The sequence below is a fragment of the Vombatus ursinus genome, unplaced genomic scaffold, assembly GCF_900497805.2.
Source record: "Vombatus ursinus unplaced genomic scaffold, bare-nosed wombat genome assembly UNPS02011014.1, whole genome shotgun sequence".
Lineage (NCBI taxonomy): Eukaryota > Metazoa > Chordata > Mammalia > Diprotodontia > Vombatidae > Vombatus > Vombatus ursinus.
In genome coordinates, this window is record NW_020950792.1 from 270,211 (window position 1) to 298,169 (window position 27,959).

General features: G+C 37.4%; 1 pseudogene; it reads left to right on the forward strand.

Moving 5' to 3' along the window:
- Positions 1-1,260: 1,260 nt before the first annotated feature.
- On the forward strand, positions 1,261-26,838 carry LOC114038413 (annotated as a pseudogene).
- The last annotated feature ends 1,121 nt before the right edge of the window (positions 26,839-27,959 follow it).

A 27,959-nucleotide genomic window follows, 5' to 3' on the forward strand; every position in this document is an offset into this window, starting at 1 on the left:
ATTAGGGGCAACCTTGATGAAAGTATTAGTAAGGAACAATCAAACTTTTACAAGTGAGGTTTAACAATAGACATCTTTACCAACTCACAATTAACTGAAAGATACAGAGAATATAAGATCCCATTAATCATTTGTTGGTTATTTTTTAATAAAGCATTATATTTGGTAGAACAAAACACTGCTTTATCAGTTGTTGTTGTTGTTTTTTAATAGCAATATGTCCCCAGCTATACAGCTCAGCTGTAACTACAGGAGCATCTTTGGCTAAAGTCACTACACTTCTCCCTCTTAGGATTCTGATAAAGTATGCTTGCATAACATTCCACTCTACCTTGTAACTGGAGAAATCTTAGGTATTTTGTTATACACAAAAAGGCAAGCCTTCAATGCCCCCCCCAATAAATCTCAGTAAAAGAACTTAAGTGTAGTCAAAATTTATCTATAAAGCATTTGCTGACTTGGCAATATTCCCAATATATTCCTAAGATTTATATTTAATTGAAGGACTGATATACAAGGAATCAAGAAAGAGAAGATATCAAAGGTTAGAAAACAATCTTGGACCTTATTAATACTGAAAAAAAGTGATTGAAGAAAGATCAATAATTACTGAGCTATATGCATACTTTTCCGTTTATATGAAAATTTTATGAAAGTCACCTATGCACATATCAAGGGCATTCTTGATGAAGATATCAGTAAGGAGTAAATAGGTTTCACAGGTGATCTTTAATAATGAACCATATCATTACCACTTCACAGTTAACTTAAAGATAGAGAAAATGTAAGTTACCATTATGTCTATTGTTTGTTTGTTCTTTTAAAAAATTACATTTGGTAGGACAAAATACTAAGTTAGAGCCTTTTTTGTTTAACAGCATTTCTCTATCTCCCATCCATACATCATGAACATTCACGATTCCTTGGAAGATTTATCCACACAAATAATACTTTATATGAGCCTCTGATAATAGACAGCAGGTAAGAAATAAAACAGGAAGATGCATACTTGGGGAAATATATTTGCCATTGTGATGGAGCAAATCTAATCAGAAAATCCAGGTCTGGGAGGAATTCTCTGTGAGTGGTGTGATCCTCTAGATACTCCTGATTGCAGATGACTTTTTGCTGATTAAGCCTCATGACATTACAAAAATTCTTAAAAGAAAATGGTATTATAATCATTCAAAGGGGTTTGACCTGCCCATCTCCATAGGAAAGACCAAGTGGATGAAGAATATCTAGTGCCCAAATTTCAACATGTGTTTTGATGGAAACCCTACAGAGCCTGTCCAAAAGTTTGTATCTCTAGGACAGACAGTACACAATCCCAAAGAACTGTCCAAATTTGAGAAGAATTTTTATCAGGATCATACTGATTTGGCTAGGTGCACAAAAGATCGAAACCTATCAAAGAAGCAGATAAATTACAGTATGAGGTCACAACTGCCCCAAACCAACTCTAAATTTCTACAAAACAAATTTTCTTGCAAATGTAATGGATGTAATTGCAAGTTATCAAACCTACTGCTATCCAAGCCCAAGAGGGGTCTGTTGCTGTAAATGGATTGGATATGGTTGGATAAGGTTGGAGTAGAACAGACTGGATCAGGGAAAACATTGTCTTATTTGCTGCCTGCCATTGTTCACATAATTCCTAGAGAAAGGTGAGGGGTCTATTTTTTGGTGCTGGCACCAACTCATGAACTGCCCCAACAGGTACAACAAGTAGCTACTGAATATAATAGAAAATGCTGTCTAAAATCCACTTGAATCTATGGTGGTGCTCCAAAAGGACCACACATATGAGACTTGAAAAGAGATATAGAAATTTGTATGACAACACCTGGAAGACTGATAGACTTTTTGGAGTGTGGAAAAACTAATATGAGAAGAATACTTACCTTGTGCTTGATAAAGCAGACAGAATGCTTGAGATGGGCTTTGAGCCTTAAAGCAGGAAGATTGTTGATCATATAAGACCTGATAGACAAACCCAAGTGTAACTTGGCCAAAAGAAATGAGATGGTTTGATGAAGACTTTTTAAAAGTTTACATTCACAAGGGGCAGCTAGGTGGCACAGTGGATAGAGCACCGGCCCTGAAGTCAGGAGGACCTGAGTTCAAATCCAGCCTCAGACCAAACATTTGACACTTACTAGCTGTATAACTCTGGGCAAATCAGTTAACCCCAATTGCCAAAAAATAAAATACATTCACAGCAACATTGGTGCTCAGATTATGGATATGTGTCATGATGTAGAAAGGATGAGAAAATTATTTGATGAAAATCATGAGCAAAAAGAAAAATAAGACTATTGTTTTGTGGAAACCAAAAGAAGAAACGATGAACTTATCAGAAAACTGAGGAGGGATGGGTGGCTTACAATGTGTATCCATGGTGACAATAATCAACAGGAGTGAAACTGTGTTCTAAATGAATTTAACATGAAAAAGCTCCTAACCTGATTGCCACAGACATTGCAGCTAGGAGGCTAGATTTAGAAGATATGAAATTTGTCATCAATTATGACTACCCAAATTCTTCAGAGTATTATATCCACCTAATTGAATGAACTGTCCATAGTGCCAAAACAGGCACAACATGTACTTTTTAACACTTGAAACAAAAAAAAAAAGTAAATGACCCCATCTCTGTACTTTGGAAGGCTAATCATGCAATAAATCCCAAATTGCTTTGGTTAATTGAAGACAGAGTTTCAGGCTGTTCCAGGGTTCCATGAAGATTGACAAGAAAGAAAGACAATGAGCTGGACCCAGAGCTGAAAAGATAGAGGAGAGAGGATTCTATTGCTTTTGGGAAATTACAGAGCTCTTTTACTGACTCTAAGCTTCACATGGAAGCAAAAGCCAATCTTTTCACTAGCTACATTTTACTAGTGTGGCTATATAGTGACAAGACGTAAAAGACCTCTGCCTATAACTAAAGATGAGTATCACAAAGAGAAATGGGGAAGCATATGGTAGGTGTGGGTAGGCTATGACATATCACCAATAAGAAAGTTAAAAGAAGAACGAGGTAAAGAACATTATCAAGCAATTTTATAACAGAAAGAGAATATTGTCTGATCACATGATGAAGCAAGTGATGACAGGTAGACAGCCAGAATATCTTACTGGTACCCTCACCATAAGGAAAGAAAAAGTTAGGAAGGTCCTCTACATGTTAGATCTACCCTTTGAGGTGAACTTTTTGGAGAACATCAACATGAGTCACACAGTATGGGCAAGCATGGATGGGGTTGCACTCTACATTATTGGAGGGAAGTCCCAAAATGATGAGATTACAGACCCATTTGTGGATTTGTGGATTCTTGAGAGATTCTCATGGTATATTAAATAAAGATTTTTACCAAGACTAGAGCAGCCTTGCTTGTATGTCATGGGGCTGTCTTAGGGGAAAAAAAAAGTTATGAGCAACTAAAAAGTAGAAATAACTGAAAGTGAAGATACAGAAGCAGGTAATACAAGATGGCAATTCATTTCTCCACCATTTAAAATTCCAAGAAATAGCAAATAGAGATAGAGAAGGTTCAAGGATAGAGCTCCTTCTGAGGTACCACCCACTATATACAAGTATACCCTATAATAATACTGTTTTATTTGTTACTATTATTAATTTGTCTTACAATGATGATTAGCTTTGATTTTAATTCTGTTATGATGATCGGGTGACATGTTTAGGAATAGCACGGGAAATGAAAAGCTTTGGAGAGATTTGGGGGGAAAAGAAATTGGGAAAAGAACCATTTAAGTACTTGTTAATATGCATGTAGAGAAGGAAAAAAAGCTAAACCAGCTGCATAATGTTCCCTCAGACAATTTGATATATTTTGCAATGACTTCTATTTACCACATGTGAAATCTATGGCTACAATAGTTGCCTTTTACTATTTGCTTGAGTCTATTTTGATCTTGATTTTATTCATTGGATTGAATGCTCTTATTTTAATAGATTCACTCAATTAGAAGACCCAGTTGGTGCTAGAAAGCATTGTTGTAGTGGATAATCTGATGAATCAGCAATCCACTAGCAATGGGATAATGTTAGCAGACTGCTCATTTTGAGGGGTTCATTAGAATATTGAATCCATTCGAGGTATATATAGAGAAACAGTGGAAAGGATTGCAGAAGTGGCCTCAAGAAGGTAGTGGTAGGACTTTTCCAAATATCCCAGTTAGGGAAAAAACATATAAATAAGGAGAACGATTTGGTGACCTCTCTTATTACTCATATTATTAACTCAGCTACTTACTCCAAGTGGTACTACTCCATTTGTCTGGGGTAAGGTACCATTTTCATGATAATATCTTAATAACCTTGAAGTGGCTAGTTCTCACCTAGTTAACTACTGACCTAAATATTATACTTCTTACACAGCATGACACTGTATTGTATAAATCAACAAACATGAAGTCATACTTTACTCAGGATCTGAGCAGAACTAAAATAAATTGGGCTCAGCAATGCCATGCAAGGTCAGTTGTAGTGGAACAAAATCAATGTCAATAAGAGTATGTTCCTCTATCCCTATTTCATAGTAAGTTATTTAGTTCCTTAATAAATATTCCCAACTGTGATATAATGACCTATTGTGCAACTGTGGAATGTGTGTGTAGAGATGACAGAAATATTTGCAAAACCAGGTTGAGCTTTATGGAGAAATTCTGAACAAAACATACCTATCCCTACCCTAGGATTCTCACATATGGGAATGAAGTCCATGCTCATATTCTCTGGTGTACAACATTTATTTTTCATAACCACATGGACAGGTAGCTTTTGGAAGCCTTTATATTTCTTCTCAACTTGAAGATTACTCTTCCCTCAGGTCCAGGGAACTGGACCAAGTTTAGCTGACCAAATCATTATGATGATAATGGGCTACCTTGCCCAGATAAATGGAGTAGTAACATCTAGAGCAGCCCAGTTAATACTATGAACCATAAGAGGAGTCACCAACCTATTCTCCTTCCTATTTATATATTGCTCCCCTCTACTTTGCTCCCTACCACCACCATGGCTCAATTCCACCTATCTCCGGAGTATATTCCTGGGAGAGCCAGGAAAGGATATTCAACAAAGATGTCAATTGAGGACACTTCCAATTAATTCAGCTGCATGAAGATACCCTCTCTGAGTTTCCCATTGCTTTCTTCAGTATTTTTTGGGTCTCCTTTAGCAAGCTCTTGACTTGTTTTTCATGATTTTCTTGCATCACTCTCATTTATCTTCCCAGTTTTTCCTCTACTTCTCTTACTTGCTTCTCAAAATCCCTTTTGAGCTTTTCCATGGCCTAGGACTGTTTCGTATTCTTCTTGGAGGGTTTGGATGTGGGAGCTTTAACTTTGTTGTCTTTTTCTGAATGTATGTTTTGATCTTTGAAAGATTCTATGGTCTGACCTTTTTTGCACAGTTTGCTCATGATCCCAGCCAATTACGTAACTTTTAAACTCTTTGTTAAGGTAGGGGTTTGCTTCCAGTGTGGAGAATGTACTCTGCCAAGCTTTGGGGGTTTTGTGCAGCTGTTTTCAGAGATACTTCTAGGGACCTGTAAATTTTCAGTTCTTTCAAGGTGGTACGATCAAGGGTAAGGTGTTTACTCCTTTCCTGGCCTAGGCTCTTGTCTATGAGAGACCACAAGCACTCTTCTCTGCCTTGGAATTGTGAGGAGGATTCCCTCTCCACTGCCACCACAAGCTCCAGGATGCCAGAGCTCCTCCTCATGCCAGGATTACCACCCAGAACTGTGACCCAGATCCAAGTACAGACAAAGTAAGAGATTCCTGCCTCAGCACACCAGTGAAGAGATGCCTTCAATCCCCCTCTGATTAGCCACTGGATTCCCCTCCATCTGTGGGCCAAGAGTTCTGGAAGCAACCACTGCCCTGGGGCTACACTGGGACTGGGGCTGGGATTGAGCTTCCCTCTCACTATGGTCATAGACTTTTCCTACTGTCCTTCTAAGTTGTCTTTGGTATTTGTGGGTTGAGAAGTCTGGAAACCACCACAGTTGCCCATGATTCAGTCTCCTGTGGTCTGCTCCAGGTTTGCTAAGTCCTGGTCTTTGCCCTCACTCTCAGCCCAGAACAATTGACCTTTCCAATCAACCATGAAGATTGTCTTGGGCTGGAAATATGTTTCGCTCTGTCTTTTTGTGTGTGTGTAGAATTTGTTTAGAGTCATTTTTACAGGTATTTGGAGGGGTTTGGGGGAAAGCTCAAGCAAGTCACTGCTTTAACTCCTCCATTTTGTTTTTGTTTTTGTTTTTGTTTTTGTTTTTAGGCAATTGGGGTTAAGTGACTTGCCCAGGGTCACACAGCTAGTAAGTGTCAAGTGTTTGGTCTGAGGCCGGATTTGAACTCAGGTCCTCCTTACTTCAGGGCAGGTGCTCTATCCACTGTGCCACCTAGCTGCCCCTTAACTCTTCCATTTTGTCTCTGCCCCACTTCCCATTGCTTTCTACCAGCTAAGCATTGGAGAGTACCTCAAGCTCCTTCTTGCTGTTTTGGAGTCAGGTGAACAGGAAGTAATGTCAATTGCCTATCTCTTTAATTCCCTGATAAAATTTAGCTTTACTTGCATGGCAAAAGCAGTTAGGGTATTGCTCTGGTGACAGAAGTCAATTTAAGCAACAGGAGACAGCCTATAAGGCTAGAAGTGGGGAATATAAAGCTGTGGAGGTGAGGATAATAAGTAGGAGAGTTTTAAACCAAAAGTTTGTGAGGGGGGGGTAATGTGAAATTCTGGGAAAGATAGGTTGGAGCCAGACTATGAAAGAATTGAAGAGTAAGGAAGAAAAAAAGGAGAAGGAGAAGGAGGAGAGGGAGAAGAAGAAGAAGGTTTGAATTTTATCATGGAGGCAATAGAAAAACCACTGATGATCTTTGAGCAAGTGAAGAATATAGTCTGACCTTTGCTTTAAGAAAGACGTATTACTTTGGCAGATGTGCAGATGAAAGACTTGAGAAGAGCAAGACTGGAAGCAAACAAAGGGAGGCTAGTATTGTAGTAATTCAGGTGAGAGGTGATGAGGGTCTGAACTAGGGCTCTGGCTATGACAGTAGCCCTACTCTGACAAATGTCAGAGACATTTTGTAGATACAATCATCAAAACTTGGCAATAAGTTAGATATGGTGATTAAGGGATAGAGAAAATGAAGAGATATGAAATAGGCAATAATATGATTCCATCAGATGGAATTAGACTAGTTGGATGGCCAGGCTCAAAGAGTAGGTGTTAATTATTCAAGGAGTAGTATGTTCTCCAGTAGATGTGAGTTTGTCCTATGCTTTTTAATACGTTCATCAATGACTTGGATAAAGGCATAGATGGCATGGATGCTTGGGTTCCTAGAAGAATAATGGTGTCCTTGATACTTGAAGAAATTAGGTAGAAGGGTGGGACTCAGGGAAAATATAATGAGTAAGCTGAGTTCAAATCTAATATATATATATAAATATATATATAATACATATATATATATATATTTATATATATAGCTGTGTGACTCTGGGCAAGACTCTTGACCTCTGTATCTGCCTAAGTTTCTTCTTTTGTAAAGTGAGATTAATAATAGCACCTATGTGACAAGGTTGATTGGACATGTTGAGTTTTAAATATCCATGGAACATCCAGGAGGAGGTATTTTGAAGTTATTTGGTGATGCAAGATTGCAGCTCAGGAGAGACATGAAGGCATAGATATGTAGATTTGGGAATCATCTTATGTAGGTAGTAAGTAAACCTACAGTTTAAATCATAGCTATGCCACCAGTTTTGTGACAATTTGCAATTCACACTTCTCTGAGTCCAATTTCTTCCTTTGTAAAATGGGAATAATGACTTTTAAACTACTATTTCATAGGGCCATAGAGCAATATAGAATGCAAATTAGTGTTCCAAACATGTCAGCAAGTGTTCTCTATTAATAGAGCCTCAATTAGCACTGCTAATAGAACTTCAGATCTGAGAATCCTTCTTTGATCACTCCTAGACAAGGAAGCAAGCATATGAAAAGGAAATGACTGTCTCAATCTGCTCAGTCCATGCTATGATAAAATCCCTGGCATTTACATAGAACTTCAAGGTTTGTAAAGCACTTTACATCTTAACTCATTTTGTCCTCATAGCAATTCACTGAGGAAGGTGCTATTATTGTCCCTATTTTATAGATGAAGGAACTGAGAGAGGTTCAATGACTTCCCTAGAGTCTCACAGCTAGTAAATTTCTCAGGTAGGATTCAGTCTCAGGTGCTCCTGACACCAAGTCCTCCATGCCATCCACTGAGACACCTAACTACCTAGATGAACCTATAAAATGAATATCCCCCCATTTAATAGAAATAGCAGCTATTGGGGTAACACACTCGTTAAGACTGTTGCAGGCTTGGAGGAGATTCAAAGTGTGATCAGTCACTCTTGCTTCTTGGCTCCTGACTATCCTATAAGAAGTTAGGTCACTTGGGATAGCACATGTCATTGGCTATGTAGATAAGGTAAACTAATAGGTAATCTCCTTTGAATGAGAACAAACTAAGGCAAACTAAATGCGACACTTAACTGGTAGGCAAAAAAAAAAGCCTAAAGGAGATTTAAGAGAGCAATAACTCAGACTTCTTAGTTCTCATGGTGACTCAGCTTGATGCTTTCATAGGAGCAGCCTGAATCTCTCTCCATTTATTGGAGTTAAATTGCTTCCTCTTCATGTGGCAGTTTTTAGTTGGTGAAGGCCGCCAGCTCCACACTAATTTATTTGTTCAAGTCAGTAGCATTCAGCTCCCTACAGAGGTTACATAACTGCCTGACCTTTTCAATTGGAAAAGTGCAGAGCTTGGCCCACTGGGGCCAAGAGGTAATTCTGCCATGAGCAACCATTGTCCTCAAAGAGTCAATGCAAATATTTCAACAGGTAAATAATCATTCAGAGAGCTTGGGCAAAATATCACTCACATGAAACAAAATGAATAAGACAAAACAAGATGAAGAGATGTCATATAGTGGGTAAATTAAAAGGAAAGAATCTTTTAATAAATATGAAGGCACACTGGGCTCCCACCAAGAGTGATTTAGAAAGAAGAATCAATTGAGTTAGTGGATATGTTATTTTAAAAATGAAATAATAAAGAACACTCATAATACACATACACACACACACGCATGCACACACTGACAATTGCCTTTTTTTTGGTCATTCTCATTATAAAATTACATGGTCATAAATTGTTTTTTTCCTAAGTGCAGTAATTTTTTTTAAAAAGTTGTCTAGAATATGCATCAGTAGTTGGGGAAATGGTGGCATCTCAAAAGAAATCCACAAGCGAAATTTCCAAATGTCCTTTAGCTGTAATAAAAGCGAATAAAGAAGGGGAATTTGTTATTTAATCCTTTAAGATCTATTGATAACTTATAGGTAATTAAGGAAGCTTAAGACTATACCTCAAGCAGTTTCAAGAAATTAAAAATGCATAATATTGAGAGTTCCCCGAACTATAAATCATATGTCTCATGTCTTGGGAAAGCTTTGGAGTCATAATGGTTAATGGGTTAAACTAATCTGTGCCAATATAGCACCCCTCTGAGATAATAGGATATTTTAACATAGTGATGAGTGCTGGAAATTTTACCTATATCAGTAAATTAAAACATTTTCATACGGGAGAAGGTGAATTGTTGATGCCCTTTTAGTCTGCTTGATAGGATGAAAGATTAAGAGTTATAAGGGAACTCCCTTTCCATCCCCCATTGAGACGGCAAGCAATTCAATATGTTATACATGTGTAATAAAGCAAAACATATCCATAATACTCAAGTTGTGAAAGAAAACATAGACAAAACTCAAGAAAAATAAAAATGTAAAAAAGTATGTTTCAGTCTGTATTTAGACACCATCAGTTCTTTCTCTGAGGATGGATAGCCTTTTTCATCATAAGTCCTTCAGACTTATGGATACTTGTATTGCTGAGAATAGTAAGTCATAGCTGATCATCACACAGTATCACTTATTACTTTGTACACAGTACATTTCACTTTGCAGCAGCTCATATAAGTCTTTCCAGATTTTTCTGAGAGTATCCTGCTCAACAATTTTTACAGCATGATAGTATTCTATCATAATCACATACCAGAGTTTGTTCAGCCATTCCCCAATTGAGGGACATCCCCTCAATTTCCAATTCTTTGCCACCAGAAAAGAGCTGCTATAAACGTTTTTGTACTTATAGATCCTTTTCCTTTTCCTGTTTTAGAATACAGATCTAGTAGTGGTATTACTAAGTCAAAGAGTGTACATGGTTTTATAGCCCTTTGTACATAGTTCCAAATTGCTCTACAGAATGTTTGAATCAGTTCACAACTCCACTAACAGTATATTAATGTCTCATTTTTTCTCACATCCCATCCAACATTGGTCATTTTCTCTTCTGTCCTATTAACCAGTCTAATAGGCACAAGGTAGTACCTCAGAATTGTTTTAATTTGCATTTCTCCAATCAATAGTGAGTCAGAGCATTTTTTCATATGGCTATAGATAAGTTTGATTACTTCATCTGAAAACTGTTCACATCTTTTGATCATTTATCAATTAGGGAATGGCTCCTATTTTTATAAATCTGACTAACTTCGTTAGATGTTTGCTTTTATCAGAGAAACTTGCTCCAAATTTTCCCTCAGTTACTATTGCTAACTGTATTTCCCTCTACCCTACTTCCCCATCTCTTCCTTCACCCTGTCCCTCCTCAAATGTATTTAGCTTCTGACTACCCCCTCCCCCAATGTGCCCTCCTTTGTATCACCTCCCTCTCCCTTGCTTTTTCTTTTCCCCTCCTACTTTCCTGTAAGGTTAGATAGATTTCTATACCCAATAGAGTTATTCAATTATTGAGTTATATAGAAATGTCATTTTATCTTTGAGCTAATTTTGATGAGAGTAAGTTTACCCTCCTCTCTCCCTCTTCCTCTCCACTGTAAAAATGTATTCTTGTCTCTTTTATATGAGATAATTTACCCCATTATACCTCTCCATTTCACTTTCTCCCAGTACATTCTTCTTTCACCCTTCAGTTTTATTTATTTATTTATTAATTATGATTATTATTATATTATCCCTTTCTATTCAACTCACACCTGTGCCCCCTGTCCATATATACTCCTTCTAACTGCCTTAATAATGAGAAATCCTTATGAGTTACAAGCATTATCTTCCCATGTAGGAATATAAACAGTTTAACCTTATTAAGTGCCTTGTGATTTTCCTTGCCTGTTCACCTTTTTATGATTCTCTTGAGTTTTTTTTATTTGAAAGTCAAATTTTCTATTCAACTCTGTTTTTTTTTTATCAAGAATGTTTGAAAGTCTTTTATTTTATTGAATGTCCAATTTCCCCCCCAAAAGATTATACTCAGTTTTGCTGGATAGGTGATTCTTGGTTGTAATCTTACCTCCTTTTCCCTCTGGAATATCATATTCCAAGCCCTTCAATCCTTTAATATAGAAGCTGCTAAGTCTTGTGTTATCCTGATTGTGGCTCCACAATACTTAAATTGTTTCTTTCTGGCCACTTGCACTGCTTTCTCCTTGACGTGCAAGATCTGGAATTTGGCTATAATATTCCTAGAAGTTCTCTTTTTGGGACTTAGGAGTGATTGGTGGATTCTTTCAATTTCTATTTCATGCTCTGGTTCTAGAATATCAGGGCAGTTTTCCTTGATAATTTCTTGAAAGATGATGTCTAGGCTCTTTTGTTGATCAGTCCAATATACATATTTTTTTAATTATCTCTCCTGAACCTATTTTCCAGGTAATTTTTTTTCCAGTAGGATATTTCACATTGTCTTCTATTTTTTCATTCTTTTGGTTTGGTTTTGTTGTTTCTTGATTTCTCATAAAGCCATTAGCTTCCATTTGCACCATTCTAATTTTTAAGAAATATAAATATATATATATATATTTACTGAGCTTTTGTACCTCCTTTTTCATTTAGCCAATTCTACTTTTTAAGAATTTTTTTTTCTTCAGGGAATTTTTGTACCTCTTTTTCTATTTGGCTAATTCTGTTTTTTAAGCCAATTCTCATTGATTTTTGTACTTCTTTTACCATTTGGCCTAGTGTGTTTTTTAAGGTGTTATTTTTTTCAGTATTTTGTGTGTGTGTGTGTGTGTGTGTGTGTGTCCTTTACCAAGCTGTTGACTCATTTTTCATAATGTTCTTGCACCACTCTCATTTCTCTTCCCAAGTTTTTCTCTACCTCTCTTACTTGAATTTCAAAATCCTTTTTGATCTCTTCCATGGCCTGAGACCAATTCATATTTTTCTTGGAGGCTTGGAATGTAGGAGCTTTGACTTTGTTGTCTTCTTCTGAATGTGTGTTTTGATCTTTCTTGCCACCATAGTAACTTTCTCTGGTCAGAGCTTTTTTTTCATTGTTTGTTCATTTTCACAATCTATTACTTGGCTTGTGACTCTTTGTTAAAGTAGGGCTCTGCTTCCACAGTAGTAGATGAACTGTTCCAAGCTTTAAGGGTTTTGTGCAGCTATTTTTAAAGATACTTCTAGGGACCTGTAAGTTTTCAGGTCTTCTAAGTTGGTATAATCTCAGGAAAAGTGTTTACAACTCTCTTGGTCTGTACTCTGGACTGTGAATGATTACAAGTACTCTTTTCTTCCCTGGAATTGGGAGGAGGGTCCTTGCTCCACTGTGCTAAAAGCTCTGGTGAGCTAGTGCTCTTCCTTGCCCTGGGACTGCCACTCAGGATTGAGTCTTGATAAGGACCTGCTGCCTCTTTATAAGAAGATATATAGCTATACTAGGCAACATATGCATCAATGCTGGTCTATGGTGAAGAGGGAAAAACTGGAAGAATTAAAAAAAAGTAGACATTCGCTCAGTGCGAAACACAAAGAATAATGTATAGAACCTTTCTGGGTGCCTGTATGGCAAATGAAGATTGTATAGAGGGAGAAGAGGGAGAATTGGGCTACTAGTGGAAGTTTATGGATCAAGGAGATGCTCAGTGGATACCTCAAAAGGTTGTCAATAGCTGGACTATTGAGTTACCAAATAGATTCCATGGAACCACTAATGGCCAACTTGGAGGCCAAACTCTCCATAGGATATTGTCTGGTTGTTCGGATAGAAATAGAAATATAAATAAGATGGCCATTTTCAGTATTGTGTGAGCCTCTGAATGAATATATAAAAGAATGAATTCATATATTATGCCAAAAGGTAAGAACAATAAGGTTTAGCAGAATGAATAGTAAGACAAAAATTGTGCATATGTGTGTGTGTTTTTCCTTGGGTTGGGGGGCAGGAAAAGCTTCTATTAGAGTCACATTGGGAGTCCCAGATATACTACTCAAAAGAACATTAGAAATCGTTCAAATTATTCTAATAATTTGAGCAGAATTTTCAGGAAAAAGAAGTTTCTGAATAATAATAAAATCATTCCATATGCCATTTTAGATCCACAATACCAGCTTCCCCAGCAGAGACTGCCATTCAGTAACTGCTGTGAGTAGTGGTCAGGCACAACTTGGGGGTAAAATATACATACATATATACACACATACATATGCATGCGAATTTATTTTTACTTATTTTTATTTATTTCAAATTATTTTATTATTTATTTTATTATTGAATATCTATTATCTTTTTAATTATTCAATTATTTATTACCCCTCCCCCAAGATAGTGGAACAATATGCATGTCACAAAGACTTTACCAAGGCAAATTTCTTAATTGAAAAATAATGACATGTTGATGTTTTCTGACATATTTTCTTATGTAATTTTGAGCAAAGCTCTAGAGAGATCAGCTGCTATATTCATGTTTTCCACAGATTCCAGGTAAAATTCCAGGAAATCCAGCATTCAACTTCTGGGCAATTCATCTCTATAAATGAAGCCAAGGGGTGGGCACTGGGGATAACATGTCTTCTTTGTTGTGCTATCTCAGTATTTCTTTTAGTGTCATCATGCCTATGTAGCAAAACCAAATGATAAATGACTTTTACATACTATCACAGAAGCAACAACTGAAGTATGGGAAGTCTATGATGATGAAACGGTAATGATAAATTGGTGGTTGCTTCCCAAGTGTTATCAGAGTAACATTCAACAATGCCTGGCATTCAAGGCCCTCCACAATCTGGAATTACCCTACCTTCCCAGCCTTATCTCCTGCTATTCTCCTCAATCTACTTTATATGCCAGCCAATGTGGATGATCCTTTGCACCTTCAAATATTCTATCTTCTCCCCCAAGACATCTCTCATCTCTATGCATTTGTTTAGGTTGTTCCCCATGCTCTCTCTCCCTTTCTTTTCTGCCTATTCATTTCCAAACGTCCCCTGCTGTATGAAGCCTTCAGGTATCCATATTACTGGTAACAACCTTACCCTTCTACCCTCCTACAGCATTTAGCTTTGTACTCTCCAGTACACTTATCATGGAATATTAAAATAGCATCATTATCTTTGGGTCTTTATCTTTATTGGACTCTATGCTTTCCAAGAGTTTGGAATGTATCTTATCTCTTCTGTGTACCTCTCACAGAGTCAGACACAGTGCCTTGCACTAAGGTACCTAATAAATGAATAAATTTCATTAAGGCCTAATAGAAAGAATATGGTACTAAGAAAAAAGTTATGTATTTTTTTTAGTCCTGTGGCTATTCCATTTTTTCACTGTGACTTGCAAACATGTCTCAATCTCAATCTCATCTGTAAAATAGGGATAATAATATTCAAATTACCTATCTCAAAGAATTATTGTGAGGATCCTGCACTTTAAGGTTTACAAAACACTTTGCCCAGATATTATCTCATTTGATCCTCACAACAATCCCCTGAAGTAGTTTATAGTATTATCCCCAACTTGCAGTTAAGGAATCAGAGTCTGAAGAGGTTAAATGATATACAAAGGGTCATATAGCTAGTGAGAGATTGAGGTAGGATTCAAACTCAGGTCTTCCTGACCTCGAAAAACTACTTTGCCACCTAGCTTTATGTGTGTAAAATGTCATAAGATGCTTTGTAAATATAAGGCCCTATGTAAATTTATTGTTGTTGTTGTTTGTACTTTTTTGAAGAGGAATGATGACATTATGGGTGATGTCTTGACTTGCACATGAATTGGATTTAAGTGAGGTAAAATTGCACAAAGTCATCAGCCTCATTCTCTCTTTCTGAGTCATCAAAGTCCAGTGGCAGGACAAAAGTCAAAATGATTAGTGATGGCCAGGGATACAGTGTATGACCTTGGAATCTTCAATGTCTGACCAAATTCTAAGCACTCCACAGTGCCTGCTTCGGTGGCCTTCATGGCTATTAAAACAAATTGTTATCATCCACCCATTCCATTGCGGTAAGTCTTAACATGCTTAGGGTAAACATCCTCCTAACTTACCAACTGGTTTGAGGTTTATTGGTTACCTTCAATCTAGTTTAGCCCATCTGCTGAGATGATTTACTGGGCCCATATCATTAACTACAATCGAGAAAAATTCACCAAAGTAGATTGCCCTTTTATCCCACTCTTATTCCTACCCCACCTCATTCCATACTGATTTAGAGACATAGTAGCTACAACTTTCTCAAACAAAGCGTCCTTATGGAATGGCTCCCCATAGCCTTCTTACTTATACCAAATCTCCCACTACATTTCCTATAACCAATCCATATTAAACACTGGTGAGATAATCTTGACTGTCTCCCATTGTCTGGACAGTAGCTCTAACTAGGCAAAAATGCAAAAACTTTTGGTACCTTTACAACCTCTATGTGGACCACCCAATTTCACTGAACCAAAACACTAAAAAACAAGAGCCTTGTATTTCTATTCTTTTCCCACTAAAACTTGTCTTTAGTAAGCTATTATTGGAAAATATCTGAGAACCTAATTCATACTCAGGGGCTATTAAACAAAACATTTATTCTATCCCACCAGCATCACTAGGAATATTTGTATTTTAGCAGAAGACAGTGCCTTAGGCAAAATGAATGAGTCTTTAGTGATATAATTTCAGGTATCTTTCATGTTCAATGAGTTCAGTATTTATGTTGAGAGGGTTTTTTATTTTTAATTTTTTTTGTTCTTGAGAAGATTATTTACCAATTCCTTCAAGTCATAACTCTATGGTATCTACAAGTAAAACAAACCCTGATCTCAAGTAAAATAACTCGATTTACCTCATCATTGTATCCTGTCAGCTGCTATCTCTGTCTCTTTTACAATTCCAACAGATGCTAAATCCTCCCCATTCCTCAGTGCCCTTCAATCTTGCCTAGCCAAATAAAGCCTCTTCTCTAGATGTATTATCCCACCTCCAGCCTCAAGCATTAACCTGCCCTGGTGGATCTTTAAGGCCATTACCAAAATTACCTTCTCTAACCATCATGTGGACTGGTAATTTCTCATTATGTTGTGAAGCAAGGCCAAGATCTTCATTCTTTTCCATCAGGTCTTCCATATATATATGAATATGGAATACATATATATATAGGAATATGGAATATATATGTGTGTGTGTGTGTGTGTGTGTGTGTGTGTGTGTGTATGTGCTTTGTTTATATATTTAAATTCAAGAAACCCCTAGGCTATCAAACTTCATTTGTCTCTTTCTATCCCTTCATCCTCCCACCCCCATGCTTCCTGGACCACTCTTTTTGCTTCCTCCTTCATCTCACCATCTTAGTCCTACTTCTCTTGGAATGGAACACCCTTTCCTCACATCAAATGCTTGTTGACTGACATCCAGTGACCAAATTCTCTCCCTACCACCTTCTCAATCAACATGGAAACTCTTCGTTTTTTCCTTAACTTTTATTGAAAATTGGAAGTACCTTCTCTCTATTTGCCCTGAATTACAGATGTTTGTGCACAAGTCTAATCTTCCCTACCCTTCGAGGGGTTTAAGCAAGGAGACTTATACTCATGTTTGCATTCTCTATAGCCTAGGTAAAGCAATGCCTTCTTGAAGCTCTCTTCCCCAGCTTGCATAAAATGAATCCCTGTGTCCAAATGTGGTCCACCAATAAAGAAAAACCAAATACCCATACCCCATGTCATGTCACATTAGCTGAAGGGTTTCAGTTGAAGTGCTGGCAAAGTTGTTCTCAGCTTGCTGTATTCTGGAGTCTTTACTCCCTTGGAACCACTGATAGTTGCTGATTAGTGTGAATAACTACACACACACACACACACACACACACACACACACTCCAAAATATAAAATAAGATATCTGCTGCATGTACCCAATGAGGCCGGTCACTCTTCTCTGTGGATGGGAAATTGGAAGTAAGCTCAGCTGTTATGCTTTAGATAAACATTCCCATGATGGCTGTAATCATGACTCACTTATAAATTTATAGTGTATACAGTGTGTGGGCCTTGGAGCAGCATAATTCATAGACCCAGCAACACTGATGCCTAGGAATTCCCCCACCATAAAAATAAGAGGAGACTTAGGACCAGACACTATGAATTCTACATCTGCCCCATGCTACTCAGCTTCAATAAATATCTCTTTAAGACCTTATTGAGTACCCAGAAGATTTAACTAAATGAGAACTTAAGTGTCTTGCCTCTGGATCCAGGGATCTCATGAACACTTGAGCAGACTGTGGGGTCCTATAAAGTCCTTTGCATTCTTGACTATCCATTGGAAATGGTATTAAAGAAGCTTAACATTTTGGAATAACAGAGCTCTCTGTGTTATTTTTTTCCTTTTCAGAAAGTGCAGATCTTTCCCATAGCTTTCAAATTATTTTTACTATCACTAGTCACTTAGTACAGTCTTTTTTCAGAATGTTTCATGCCTGTGACCTCTCCCCAGTATAGAATCATTCAGGTATGTCTCAACAGCTGCCATAGAAATGCTAGAGTGCAATTAGGGTTAGGTGTACTTTACACATTTACACATTTCCCAAGTCAATATGGTGAGCTATAATAACTTGAAATATTGGCTTATTTTATTATTATACAGACTTTTCATCAATGTGGAGAATTCTAAGTGTGGAAACTCCTGCCACCAATGCAAATCACCAATTTGTCTGCAACTTATATTAGTCTGGGGCACTTTGAAAACAGGACTTGAACCCAGGTCTTCCTGATTCCCAGGTCAGATCTCTCTTCTCTATGCCATGTTACCCTCCATTTCCATCTAACATCATTAATTGGCTCTATAAAAGCATGATGTCAGGAGAAATGCCATTATAGCAGGCAGTTAGTTTTATAGGAACAATGTTACATATATTATAAATGAGTGACCGCATAAAAAATATTATAGCAGGTTTTGTGAGCTAGGATGGGGTTTAGTTATAATGCATTAATACTGTTATTGTTAATAAGAGCAACATTGTGTGGGATGTGCCTATATAAAGATGACCTGATTGGCATTTTAAAGTTTTTGTTTACAAAAATACCATTAACAGTCTGGTTCCTGGGTACCTAGGTAGAAACAAATTCCCTAGCTTTACCTCATTTAACTTTTAATTAAATTGAATTCATTCAATCATGATGTATACACCTTACTTCTCTGTTTTTCTGTACCTAAGTCTATATTTATAAACAATTTAGGCATATGGACTACTGGATTAGGAGCATAATTAAAACCGTGTGCTGCTGATGTAGCTGCACAAAACAACATTTACACTGTTTTCACATAGTGACGATTAATCCATTGCTTGTGAAGGACAAAATGCACTTTGTGTGCCAGATGGGTGAGTCAATTTCATCTCAGCACACATTTTTTCTTGGAGTCCCAAGCCCCAAACTCCTCCTGGACCTTTTCTCTTTTTGGAATGTTTCATGTGTGTGACCTCTCCCCACTGTGGAATAATTCAGGTATGTCTCAACAGCTGCCACAGAAATGTTAGAACCCATCAGATATACTGGGTGTACTTTACACATTTCCCAAGTCAACCTGATGAGCCATAATAACCTGAAAGACTGGCTGGTTGTATCAATATTCAAGGGTTGACATGGATTTCTCCTCCCATTTTGGATGGAAACCGCTGTGGGGAAAAATATCAAATGGAAATTCAACCACTAGATTGAAGGGCAAATGAAATTGATTTTTAAAGGGCTGGCTTCAAGCCATAGAAACAAGGAAAGTTGAGACAAAAGGGTGCCTGAATCCCTTGCTAAAATTGTTGAAATTGGAGAGAGAGAGAGAGAGAGAGAGAGAATGAATGGAAGAATGGGACCTAAATGCCTCACTTTTTGGCATGCCCAGTTTACTACAAAGTAAGGTAGAGAGACCCTCTTTACAATTAAAGATAAACTGTCTCCAGAGCACAGTGTGGCTGTACTAAAAGGAGATTTGCTGAAATATAGGCAAAATGAGGGAACATCACAAATCTTGTCTTATAACTGGGTAGAGTCTGTTTGTTTGGAAATTTTTTTTTGTAAACAGACAGTTTGTAGTCTCCAATGAAATCCATAAATAATGTTCGGATGAAATAATAAAACCCATTTGTTCATAAAATCCAGGACCAAGATTTTTTTTCCTAGCCATCTTGTTATTTGGATCCCTTTTGTCTCTGAACCCCCCTCCCCATCTGTTCTTCCTCATTCCTCACTTATTTCTGCCTTGGCCAGTTTGGCTCTTTTTGTAAACACAATAGTCCAGTCTCTCTGAGTGTGGGCTCTACATCCAAGGGCTGGCATGAGGATACAATGAGATTTTATATACATATACATATATATGTAAACATATACATATATGTGTGTGTGTGTGTGTGTGAATTTAAAAGTACAGTATAGCAATGTTAAGTACCAATATCCTAAAGGAGTGCTATGCTATAAGACCTGTTTACACTGTAGAGCAGCATTATGTAGAATTGACTATATTTCTATTGATCAGCCAGAGAAGAAATTACCTGTAATGGTGCCTGAAAAGTCACTGAAGCCAAATACTTGGCTTCAAATAATATTTGTATTTGATAAAATCAGGGAGTGTTCCTAGTAAGAGAAGCCACTTTCTAAAGATCCATTTATGTTTTCTTTCTCACTATGTCTGATGAAGCAGAGGCAATATGTATTTCAACATTATTATAGTATTATTATCAGACACAGCAATGATGTAATATTCATGGGACATCAATAATATATTCTCTGCTATTTCTAACAAACCAAGTTTTACTTTTCTTAAAAGTCGTCTGAGCTTTATAAGCTTGGAAATTAATATCCTAAAGACCCAATTTATCTCCTTTGCATCTTAACATTTTGATTTTTATCTCTTCAGATTTAACTGTATTTGCATGCACATCATTTGTACATGATGAATTACAAGAGAGTTAATTTAAATATTGTTTGTGGTCCAGCCAGTCTGGGTATTGCTGTCCAGGATACATAAATATTGCAACAGATCTAATTTTATATGTTCTCAACCAATGATTCTATAGCACGCATGGCAAAGAATTCAAAAGAAATAGAGATCCACAATAATTAGTGGCACGATTCCAGTAAGCATGACCATGAAACCCAGAAGAAAATTTTTTTGACCTTCTGGTCCAAGGTGTTTGAGTGTATGTGACTTTATAGCACATAGCATTTTTTTTAAAGGAAACTTTACTTTTTTCATTTTTTAAAATATATTTTTAATTTTCAACATTCACATCCATAAGATTTTGAGTTCCAAATTTTCTCCCTATCTCATCCCTCCCCAACCCCAAGAGAGTATGCATTCTGAATACCCTTTCCCCTAATCTGCCCTCCCTTCTATCTCCTCTCCCTTCTCTTATCCTCTTCTTCTTCTATTTTCCTGTAGGGCAGGATAGATTTCTATACCCCATTGCCTGTATATCTTATTTCCCAGTTGCATTTGAAAATAATATTTTATTATTTGTTTTTAAAACTTTGGGTTCCAAATTTTCTCCCTTCCTCCCTCCCCATCCACCCTCATTGAGAAGGCAAGAAATTTGACACAGAATATACTTGTGTAGTCATGCAGAACACTTCCATAGTAGTCATGCTGTGGTAAACAGCATATGTAGTAAAGTGTATTTCCCTTCATCCTATCCCACCCCCGTTTATTCTCTCTTTTGTGTGGGGAATGGGGAAATAGGAAAGGCTTCATGCAAAAGATTGTGTCTGAATTGCATCTTAAAAGAAGAGAGGGATTCTTAAAAGGAAGAAATGTGCTCCAGGCACAGTGGATGGTCAGTACCAAAAGATAAATGTGAGATGGAGTGTTGTGCATGAGGAAGAGAAAAGACTATGGCTGGATCATAGAGTGAGGGATGGAGAAAAAAATGACCAATAAAACTGTTAAGGTAGGGTGAGGTCAGGGTATGTGGGGCTTTAAAGGCTAAACAGAAGAGCTTATATTTTACTTTAGAGGCAATAGGAAGCTACTGGAGTTGGTTGAATGGGGGAGTGATGTGGCCAAATCTATGCTTAAGAAAAACTACTTTGGCAGTAGTATATTAATTTGACAGGAATAGGCAGAGATCTGTAGTAGGAAGGTCAATTAGGAGGCTGTTATGATTATCCAGGAGAGATGATAAGTGCCCTGAAATAAGGTGGTTGTATGAATAAATAAAAAGGGTCAAATGTGAGAGATGTGAAGATAGAAAGAGCAAGATTTAGCAACTTATTGATATTTGGGATGAGGGCAAGTGAGGAATTAAGGATAATGCTGAAATGACAAAACTGAGATGCTGGAAAAGTCGAGGTACCTTCCCTAAAAATAGGGAATTTCAGAACAGGGGTGGGTTTGGGAAGAAAGAAAATGAGTTCAGTTTTTGAGGTGTTCAATAGGTGGTTGGTGGCAAGAGATTCAAGCTCAGGAGAAAGATGGGGACTGGTTATATAGATCCAGGAATTATTTGCAGAGATGATAATTAAACCCATGGGAAAAGAAGAGTTTACCTAGGGAGAAGATAATTGCACCTAGAACAGAACCTTAGGGGGCATTCCTAATTTGAAAGAATGATGTGAATGATGAGCCAACAAAGGAGACAGAAAAAGAGCATTCAGACAGGTGGGAAGTGAAGCAGAAGAGAGTAATGTCACTTCAGGGTAATAACAATATAATAGAGTTCCCAAAAGTCCTTTTCATTTCTTATTATGATGATCTGGGTTATTAGATGTTCTATATAGGTTTTTAGATGGAAGTCTTGCCATGGGGAATAATTTAGGAAATTTGTAGTATTCATGGAAAGAAGTCAATCAGTGACCACTAGTGGGATATGTTTGCTTGGAAAATGTATGGGCATGGACCAACCTAGAAGGGAGAAAAGCAAGCTACTTTACAAAGACAAGACAAAACCAAACCAAACCAAACAAAAATCAAAAAACAAAACCTTATTCCCTAACAGGAAACAGTCAGAAAGCTTGTTGACAAATGTGAAATCAATCTACTCTTCTAAAACAGTAAGTCACAGAGCTTAATCAGCATGTCAATCAGTCAATAAATATTTATTAAGAGCCTATCATGTGCCAGGCACTGTGCTAGATCCATAAAAAGGTATTTCAAATTCTATGGGTATGCTCAAGAAAATCAAAAAGGGTTTAGAAGGCATTGCCAAGGACACAGATATAAATGACCTTATGACACAAAATCATCATTGCCTCACCTTTATGCAAGGCTTTGCAAGCTCTTCCAAATCAGAAGAGGTCCTGCCTGGGTTGAGTGAAAGCCTGCATATATGTCATCTGGGAACTAGCCAAGCTAGATTGCAAAGTACCCTTGCTGAAAGGTGGCTATCAGGTGGTACCAGGTGGGGCACGGTGCTTTCTACATTATTCAATGGTCTGCTCACAAGGATGGAATCTTGGAAATTTTGAAATATACTTTATATAATAATTTTAGTTTAACAAAATGTTTTGACATCCATTTTCTCATCTTCACAATAATATGAAGTAAATGGAATGCGAATTACACTGGCATTCAAATTTTTTAAAAATGGAGTAGGTGGTCAGCATAATGATATTCTAGTCTTGATTGCAGGTCTGACCTTTGGGATATCCCCTCACCACTTGGGGCCTCAGTTTCTTCTGAAAAATAAGGAATATAGATTTGATCATGAACTAAGATATCTTTTAACTCATTTTATATTTCCAAGTTTCTGTTATATTAAAGATTTTGCCATGAGATAGTAGATGTCCTGAAAAATGCCTGTTTTGGCCAGACCTGAAATGAAACAGGTTGGAACTATCTAAAATTGGCTTGGAGGGAATAATAGTGATTAAAGGAGTATCATTCAAGAATTCCTAAACATGCAGTTTACTGTGTGGCAAATGGAAAGAGGCACTATAGGCCTGGAGCTATTATTTAGAGATAACCCATTATGCAACCCACTAAACATAAGAAAAACAAATCCTGGTTGAGGTAGTAGGAAGGGAAAACAGTGTTAACTAGAAAAAAGTTAGTGGGATCTGATGCACTTGAGTCAGAAGAACTGATTTGAAATCCCAGCTTTCACACTTGATAACCACTGTAACTTTAGACATGCTTCATTAGTTCCCTGGACTTTAGTTATTCTCATTTGTCAAATAAGAGTGGTAATAAATAATCTCTTTTTTAAAAAAAATTTTTTGCCCCAATTCATGTAAAAACAATTTTTAACATTTGTTTTTATTTTAATTTTTAAGTTCCAAATTCTATCACTCTCTCCCTTCTCCTCCCCCTTCCCTGAGCCAGTAAGCAAATAAATTATTTCTTAATGTCCCTTCTAGTTCTAAATCCAAACACCTTATGACGTACCACTATGAGGAAAAGGGACATAGTAGCTTCACAATCACCTCTCTAGGCCTCAGTTTCCTGATGTGTAAAATTGGTAGATTGACTAAATTGGATGACCCAATTTGAAGTCTGTTCCAAGCCTTAGTCTATCAAGTTTTGTCTCCATGAGTCGAGGAGAAGAGATAGAATAATTTGGTGAAGGTAAAAGACACAGAGAACAAAGAAAGCAGAGGGGCCCACCATTTCTCCCCAGTTTGTTGGTTAAAGTAAAAGACCTAGGGCCATCTTACACATCAGAATCTAGGGATCATAAAACCATAAAATGTGTTGCTGACCCAATTCTGACTTGCTTACTTTCCATGCTCCCTGCCATGAAATATTTTTAGCCCTAGAACTGAACATGGTTTTGAAAGCAGTTTCTACAGCAACCCATTTTACAGGGCTCTCAGTGCCTGTTGCTTTGCCCCAGTCATATCTCTTCCCACAGAGCCTAGATTCAAATGGAATCTTATCACAACAGCCTTCATCCAGGATCCAGAACCAAAACAGGCTTTCACTTCCACAATTGTGGCTTGCAGTACTGTTTTTTCTTTACTTGACCTGTTTTAATACCATCTTTTCCAATTCAGCATGTCACTGTTAAGTCAAAACTGGACATCCCCCCCTTTTTTTGCTTCAATTCCTATAGCTAAACTAAAAAGTTGATCTCTACACAGTAAAATAAACATTATTGCAACCTGTCACTAGAATAGAGAATTGCCTTGTAAGTTAGATCAGTAAGGCAAACCTCAAAATAAGCCTAATGTCAGCTCCCATGCACGCAAGGAATTTTAGAGGGAGTGTTTGGGATTTTTTTGTTTTGTTTGTTTGTTTTCCCCCTTAAGTAGTTTATATTTTACTAATAGGAAACATGTATGTAGATAAGTCATATATATGTATATATATATAGCATATATGCACATATATTTATATATGCATATATGACATCAAATATGAATATTGACAAGCAATGGAAATATGTGTGTATATACATATGTGTATACATACACACATAGATATGTGTTTATATGTATGTATATATGAAGTAGATAGAATACATGCACAGAGCAACAATGGGGCTCAGAATAGGCATCTTCCAGGAAGTGGCACTGATCTGAGCCTTGAAAGAATCTAGGAATTCTCAGAGGCAGAAATTTGGAGAGGATGATTTTCAGGCAAAGGAAGCCCGTGCAAAAGCATAGAGATGGGAATTTGTTTCATGGTAACATCATATAAGCCAGTACATCAACAATACGTGTGACAGACAGTAAGCCCTCAGTTAACAAGGATCTGTTAAATACTGTGCACCAAGGACTGGGCTCAGCTCTGGGGATAAAAAGAAAGGCAAAAACATGTATACCCTGTCCTCAAGGAGCTCATACACCATCTAGGAAGTGGGGGAATAGTGTGGAGGTGGGAGACAAACTCAATCTCAGGCTCCATTAGGAAAAGTCTGTCATCTAGGATTGGAGATAATAGTCCCTGGTCAAACCATAAATGAAGTATAGTGGGAAATTGATTTTAGGAAGATCATTGACAAATGGCAGGGCATCCAGAGGAAGATGGTCAGTACAGAAAAAGGTCTCATGTTCATTCCACCAGGAGAAATTGAAGGAACAGGGGATGTTTCACCTTTTTATGACTCTCTTGAGCCTTTTATTTGAAGGTGAAATTTTCTGTTGAGCTCTTGTCTTTTCATCAGGAAGGTTTGGAAGTCCCCTATTTCATTGAATGTCCATCTCCTCCCCTGAAAGATTATGCTCAATTTCTCTGGGTAGTTGATCCTTTGCCTTACAGAATATTATATTCCATGCCCTCTGATCTTTTATTGTAGAAGCTGTAAGGTCCTGCGCAATCCTGACTATGGTTCTATGATATTAAATTGTTTCTTTCTGGCTGCTTTCAATATTTTCTCTTTGATCTGATAATATTGGAATTTGGCTACTATATTCCTTGCTGTTTTCAATTTGGAGTCTCTTTTAGGAGGTGATCGGTGGATTCTTTTGATGACTAATTTATCCTCTGGTTCTAGGACCACAGGGCAGTTTTCTTTGATGATTTCCTGAAGGATGTTGTCCAGGCTCTTTTTTTATCATGGTTTTCAGGCAGACCAATAATTTTTAAATTGTCTCTCCTGGATCCATTTTCCAGGTCAGTTGTTTTACCAATGAGGTATTTTACATTTTCTTGTATTTTTTCATTCTTTTATTTCTGTTTGATTGATTCTTGCTCTCTCATAGAGTAATTAGCTTCCCCTTGCCCATTCTCATTTTTAAGAAGTTGTTACCTTCTACTACATTGTGTACCTCCTTTTCTATTTGGCCCATTTTACTTTTTATGGAGTTCTCTTCAGTGAGTTTTTGTGCCTCTTTTTCCATTTGGCCAATTCTACTTTTTAAGGACTTGTTTTTCTACAGTTAATTTTTGTCCTTCCTTTTCCAAGCTATTGACTCTTTCTTGCATACCTCTCATTTGTTTTCCCAATTTTTCTTCTACCTCTCTTATTTGACTTTTAAAATCCTTCTTGAGCTCTTCCAGGAAGGCTTTTTGGGCTTGAGACCAATTCATATTCCCCTTTGAGGTATTGAATGGGAATATATTGACTATGTTGTCCTCTTCTGAATTTGTGCCTTGATTTTCCTTTTCCCCAAAATAAGGACCTATGGTCATTTTATGTTTCTTTTTGTTCTTGGTGTTTGCCTATTTCCTGACTTTAAAAAAAAATGTTGAGTTCTCCTCCTGGAGTGAAGGGGACACTTACCCAAGCTCCTTTTCTTGCTCACAAGGGCCTTGCACTTAAATGTCTGGTTCCTGGTGGCCTGACCCAGGTCTTGCACATGGATGTTTCAGGGCTAGTAAATGGCTGGAACCTGGAGCTTTGCCTTATGGAGTTGTGCTTCCCAGAGTTGTGTTGAGGCACTGGGAGATTTTGCTATTGGAGAACTCCATTGCTGATGGTGGTTTTCTGATCTGGTATCTACCAGTTCCCCTTCCTGTATTGAGGCTCTTGGGGGTCCTGGTAGTGGCACTTGCCTGCTCCGCCAACCTGGGTCTCGGGATCTCCCCTGGTTTGCTGAGGTAGGGTTTACCACTGGCTTGCTGTACTGCTCCCCTCCCCTAGATTGAGAGGGGCCTTTCCTGTTAATCTCCCAAGTTTCCTGGGGAAGAAGACTGCTGTGCCCTGTCTTTTTGCTGGCTCAGGGTTTTTCCTGGGTCAATATTTTCTAGGCTTTCAGAGGTCAATGAGGAAGAGTGAGAGTGACTTACTTCTTACTCTGCCATCTTCTGGGCTTTTGTAATAAGAGCAGCACTTGTAGAAATCCTCATACTGATAGTAAATATAATGTTCTAGTGGGGCCCTATACAAAGACTATTAATGCATCTCATATTGTACTTAGTTCTCCCCATGTCCCTGCAATAAAAGGAGACATCCATTTAAAAAAATACCCCAAATTGTGTTGAAAGGGGAGGGGACTATTGGGGTGGTAGAATAATGCCATCATCACCAGCAAAAACAATACTAGAAACAAGATTTTTTAACAGGTTCCCTTCCATTCTAAGTGTGGACACATTTTCCATTCCTTTTTCCCTTTGCTCATCAGGAAAGATAGCAGAACTAAAAGCCCTGGAGATTCCTGCTCAATTAAGCCCTGCAGGTAGTTGATGCTGCCAAAGAACTATGTGTGCAGAGAGAAAATGTTAACCTAGTTTGAGATTAGGGTAGGGTTGCCTACCGACTGGTGTTTTACTGACCTGGCTGGCATTTTATCACAGAGGCTGATTGCTTCTTACAGATACACAGTGTTGTGATGAGTTTTAAAATTTAAATATATATATGTATATATGTATATATGTATGTATATATGTATATATGTATGTATATATGTATATATGTATATGTGTATATATGCATACTCTTAAAGATCATATATTCTAATGCAGGAAGTGCCACTAGTATTTTTAAGGCTCATGGGTACTCTAACCCTCAATTCTTGACTCAGCCAAAGGATAGGCTAGGTCTGCATCTAGAAGCCTTCTTCAATTAAGCAACCCCCTTTCTAATTCTGACTTCTCCTTTGGTCCCACCACTACAGTTGTTCATATCATAGATATTTGTATTTTCATACGTGCTTTCTCCTAAAGTATTTTTTTTTCTTTTTGTGAGTATGAGTTGTGTTTTGCTATATTGATGGCCATTTCACT